Source organism: Aphis gossypii, unplaced genomic scaffold (assembly GCF_020184175.1).
Source record: "Aphis gossypii isolate Hap1 unplaced genomic scaffold, ASM2018417v2 Contig00319, whole genome shotgun sequence".
Taxonomy (NCBI): domain Eukaryota; kingdom Metazoa; phylum Arthropoda; class Insecta; order Hemiptera; family Aphididae; genus Aphis; species Aphis gossypii.
In genome coordinates, this window is record NW_026083064.1 from 95,284 (window position 1) to 101,429 (window position 6,146).

Sequence of the window (6,146 nt, forward strand, 5' to 3'; positions counted from 1 at the left end):
ATAACCGAGACATGCATCCACGAGATTTTTTAAGTAGATTGGAAGAATACTTTGCAATTAAACAGACGTATGTAGGAGAAAAAATCATTGTTGTAGGAGATTGTCTTAAGTCAATAGTCTATAATACAGTCTAACGATACGCTTCCAATTGTGCAGCTATGAAAATTTCCGGAAAGCATTTATTGACGAATATTGATCCCGGGAAATTCAATTACAGGTATGGAGTCAATGTTTAGATGTAAACAATATAACGCCAAACACCAACTATAGAGAACATTTTGCAACATGGGTCACTAAACTTCGACATTTGGAGGTACCAAAATTGCACGAAATTGTCAAATACATTGTGAAACATTACCCAGGTTATTTAAGGGCTATCCTAATATTGTTACCAGAAAGAACAATATTAGCTGCCATGAAAGTGTTAGGAGAGGAGGAACACGCTAAAGAAAAAGCAGAACCACCAACAGAAATCCATAACAACAAACAACAGAAAAGTACGAACAATTGGAGTAACCAGAGGAACAATGGATGAAATAATCTACCACCACGCAATAACAGGTGGAACAACCAACCACAAAACAATAACGGAACAAACCAACAAGGGGACACCTAAGAACCTAGTCAACGACAATAAGAGCACATTAGTCAAGTTTCAACTAGAGTAGAAAGACCAGAAAAAACAAATAATGAAGAAAAACATGCAATAAATTCATTGAACACAACCAATCGATCCGTAAGCCCGTATATTCAATATACGATCGAAGAAGAAGAAATAACACTGCTAGTTGACACAGGGGTAACAGTCAGTGTACTAACAAAGGAAATAGTCGACATAGTCACTTAAAAAAATCCAAGTATACCACAACTACCGGTAACAGGAGTACAGATCAGCAATGTGGTCGGAAAGAAAGTTTGCAAAGTATCCAAACAAATTTTCTATGAATGCAAAATCGATAATATTTACATACAGACTAATTTTATACAAGTCAAGAATCTCAAGGAAAAGGGAATTATTGGAGCGGACATCTTGAACAAATACTCTGCACAAATTAAGTTCAAAGAAAATACTGTACAAATCATGGTAGAAGAAATCCCACATATTATACCGTTTGCTAACAAAGAACCAGGACTAATGAACGAGTGAGAACACTTGCTTAATGTAGAAATCAATGAAGATAACACAGAAAATAGTCAAATCACGTTAAATAACCAAGAAAGTCAAATATTTGCATCACTATTAAATAGGTATAATAGCATTTTTTCCGACAAACAAGGTAAAATCACTAAATTTCAATGTCAGATAAAAGTCAATATCCAATTCCAACATCAAAAATACCTAAGGTAGACGCAGAGATATAAAGAATGTTAGACATACAGATTATTGAAAGATCAACATCTCCATGGTCTTCGCCGATTGTATGTATCGAAAAAAAGAACGGGGACATACGGGTATGCTTAAACGCCAGAAAAATAAACACGGTCATCATACCTGATCGGGAATTTCTAACCAACATGGAAGAAACATTAATAAAGTTCAAAGGAATGAAATATTTGAGTTCAATTGACTTGACCGCCGGATATAGGCAATGTCCATTAAAACCAAGCTGTCGAGAAATTACTGTTTTTCTACATCGCGGACGCAATTACCAGTTCAAAGTACTTCCGTTCGGTCTGATCAACTCAGTGACAGAATTCCAAAAAATATTAGACCAAGTACTGGGACCGGAGATATTGAACTTTGCCGCAGTCTATGTAGATGATATACAGTGTAACGTCACAGTATTTTTTGCACCAATATTATTATAAGTATAAACATACCTATACCCATATTGCCACTAATGAGCGTACCTTATTTATATATTATTATGATTATCGCGCGCTAATGCAGAAATGACCGCAGTATTATGCAATTAATGTTCCCCGTCCCCCCCTTCACCATGCAGTGTTCGTCGCCGACGTGCCGCGGTTGTCCGCCGCCCGTCGCCTCCAGCGCTTTCGTCGCGTCCGCCGGTACGGCCCGCAGGCAATTATACCATACACCCCGAAATATTGTAAAGTCCCGTAATATACCTACCCTGACCTTCCCCACTACGACATCAATTGGACAACACCGACCAGCGACCGGACGCCGTCGGCCAGCCGTCGTCACTCAATTTTTCTGACTGAACCAGACATCAACGTCTCAGCTGTTTACCGTTGTTCTTTTTCTTGGCTCGCTCAACCTCGTGGTCGAACGTCCGACCGAATAAACAAAGTCTTGTTTATTGTTATTATTTTTTCATCTACATCAACTCTGTAACGTCCGCCATGAGGGGCTAAACACCAACGCGGGCCCGATGTGGGCGAAGCCGCCGTCCTACCAATGATTGACGCCGGTGGGCCATGTCGACCACGTGCATGTGTGTCAACGGTCACCCGACCAGCCTACCACAGCCATCGGTCAATCACCTCAACAACTCCAGTCATCAGCGTGGAGGTCACGTCAATTGCGTAATATATCTCTCCGAAAATCCATGTTCCCCCCAAAACCCTTATTATATTATTCTCTCATATGCATATTATTTAATAGGCATGTTTTCTTTTTCTTTTTCTCTCTCCCGTATTTCCCGTCCTTAGCGATATGCCGGACGGTAACCCAACGGTCGGCGAGGTAACATAATAAAATATCATCTTTACAGTCCGTCGAACCTCAAGGGCCGATCCGAAGATTCGTTGTTTCCTCATATTATATTATTCCTAATGTTTGCCATGTGCCTCCCGGAATTATACTAAAACAGTATGCTCTCTTTTATTATCAAACTATTGTAATTCTGTGTGCGAGAGCCACATTAAATTATTAATTCAATTATGTTAAACATGTAAATTATACCCACGTGATCACCCTAATATTCTGTATTCTCATTATTTATTAATATTATATTTTTTTTTCCCTTTAAATAAATCTTTGACGTTCATTCGTCACTGTGTGTATCAAAGCCTGTGAGTTCCATCGACTTGGCCCTTGGGTCATCACGCGGTGCGGCTCACAGGTCGTGAGTAAAGTGTTCCCCTTTACTCATGGGTGGTTTATTGGGACCGCAAAAATCCTGTACTCTCACAACAGATTACCTCCACCAGTTTCCAAAAGCACATGCAACATCTCGAATCGATATTCCAGAAATTAGCGGAGTACAATATTACAATTAATAAAAAGAAATCATAATTCTTAAAAAAACAAGTGACATTTTTGGGACATGTTATATCTGAAAAAGGAATCTCAATGGATCCAGATAAAATTTAAACAATAAAAAACTTCCAACCACCATAAACAAGAAAACAAGGTTCAGTCATTCTTAGGGTTCATTAACTTCAACAGAAAATTCATCTAAGATTTATCACAAGATACAGAACACCTGAGTGCATTGACGAAAAGAAATTCTAAATGTGTATGGAACACTATACAATAACGAGCTTTTGAAGACATCAAACAGAAATTTCTAACAGACATCATTATACAATTCCCAGACTTCACAAAAGCATTTTATCTCAACTCAGATGCATCAACTACGCACCTTGCATCTTGGAGCAGAATTTTATCAAATCAATGATGCTGGGCAATACCAAACTTTAGGTTTTGCAAGTCGCACGCTGAATAATGCTGAACAGAACTATAGCACGACGGAACTTGAACTATTTTCCATAGTGTTTGCGTGTAAAAAATGTCGTCACTACTTATTAGGCCATCATGTCAATATATTAACATGGAATAAATTAAATCAAAATGGACACTGATAATAGTTTACACGGTGTTATGGATTTTACGCACAACACAAAATTAAAATACGCTCCAATTGTATATTTAAATAATGAATATATTTATTATATAATTGGAAGTAAAAAATCTTAAGTATAGCTACAATTGTTGATCTAACACTGGTTATTCTACGACTGACTGGCTCCCTGTGTGTCGTCGAGACGTTGCCCCATGTACATCAAAAAACCCTTATTCAGCGGATCCCACGGTAGCAGCGTCGTACGACACACACTCTGCATTATGATTGTTTGATTATGAAATATTTCTATTATATATATAAAAACTAAATATGTAATATTCAGGGGTTCTTAACACCCCCCAGACTAAATGAAACACGGGGGTCTAATGATCACGGTGTTTCACTTAAATTAAAATTTTCCGTAAGGTTCGAATTTGCGTTATTTGGGAGTCAGTTCAGTTTGACAAAAAAAATAAAAAAAAACTATAATAATAATAATAATAATGAAGAAAAGAGAAAAAAAAATAAAAAAATAAATTACACTTTTGTGTCTTCCTGAATACCATTAGACTGTTCTGCTTCAGGTATTTCAGGGTTGTATATTTTTATGACTTTTTTTCTTAATCTAAAACTTAATATACTAGTTGTTAATATTGTTAGTGTTAACATAATAAAAATGACAATAATAATATAAACTTTGATATTGAAAATTAGGGAAGGTTCAGCCAAGGTATGTGAAAGTTCATTTAACTCAACTGCGTTGTTAGTCAGTTGGTTCAAATTTCGTATTAGGATTTTATTAGTGAGGTTCTGAGGAATAATTGTTGTAACTCTGTCTGAGAGTGCGTGTAACAGTTCATTTCTAGAATTTTCTGGTATAATATCTGAATTCATATCCCTGCTGGCTTTAATATTAGAAAATAATATAGAGTTTCTGAAATTTATTTTACAAAATGGAGGTATAGTTATTCTACCTACGCCCTCAATTTCGATCTTAGAATTTTTTATTGGATTTGTGCAAGTGATGATACCTAATTCCGGTTGGGTATAATAGATCCATGAATTAGTTTGCACCAACTGATGCCATATAGGGGTTTTTAAGGAAACGAATTTAAATTTGCAATGGTCGGGATTAAGTTGGTTATTGACTAGTAATGAAACTACGCATACTTCTGCTCCTGCACAATGTTGGATATGATGATTACCTCTACAAACTTTATAAGGTTTTAATGTTATACATTCTTCCCACTTTCCGTTGTCTAAAGCGATAAAATTTTCGTTGTCTCTACTCACACCTAAATAATCTATTTCAGGGTCGACTAAGAAGATGGCTTGTTTACTGTGGGGTATGGGTAAAGGTATCGGGTGATATATACTATATTCTTCACTGGAAATTAGTGGAATTTCTATTACGTAGATAAGATAGCTATCTTTGAAGAATATAGTTTTTTCAGAGATTCGGAGGATATCATTAAGAGATTCTGTATTAATATCCAACGGAAAAGTATTTCCAATTGGCAAGTCTACTTTAATTTCGAGAAGTTCTTTAATAATGCGTTGCGGAGTAAATACACTAGTGTGAATTTTACCATCTAAGGCTGTGTTTATTATAGAGATAAGGTTCTGCGTTTCATAAGCGTACTTATTCAATACCAGTTCAAATAGTAATGCTTGTTCTAATACTTTTGTTCGGAACACCAGTTTATTAAGGTTTTGATAGTAGTATTTGTTTGTTCTTGTAGGTACTGGAGGTTTTGTTCTAATTTTTGCTGTTGAAGTTCTAATTGTTGTGTAGAGTTTGCTTCTGCTTGTAGGAATCTGGTCTTTTCTGAAATATTGCTTATGCTAAGTCCTTTGCTTCGGTTTAGTTCTGATATTTGATTTAGAATGAATTCAACATTAATCTTCGAGCATACACCATACAGAACGTTGGCCATACGCCTGAAGGCTTGCCCTAGTCCCCGTTGAACTCTATTTCCATCATTATCAATTGCTAACATCAAACTTTTGTGATTAGCTTCGATCTCGTTTAAATATGGCAAAGTTGCTCTTGAAAATTGTTGCATAAATAGAGAGCAAATCTCTTCAATTTCCACATTACCGAATTTGTTTAACAGCTTTTTGCAAATGGTCGTGGTTGCTTCATAGTGGTCCATAATAACATGGTATTTGGAAATCAGTGACTGTACATTCAAGGAAATCACTAATTCCCAACTATCATGAGATAATCTAGCTACTCCATGCGATTCATAATAGATTCCTTGTTGGTTCTTGAATAGCGTTAGATTGTACACTTGGTGATAGTTATCGGAATCCAAATGATTGATTAAAGGTTCTGCGATTGTTGTTGAAATTAGGATGAGTCTGAAACATAGTTAGGTTCTTTCATGA

The 6,146-nt window shown here is 36.3% G+C and overlaps 1 pseudogene; it reads right to left on the bottom strand.

The window, feature by feature from the left end:
- Window positions 1-4,292: 4,292 nt before the first annotated feature.
- LOC126553736 (uncharacterized) lies at window positions 4,293-5,911 on the bottom strand (annotated as a pseudogene).
- Between the last annotated feature and the right edge of the window lie 235 nt (window positions 5,912-6,146).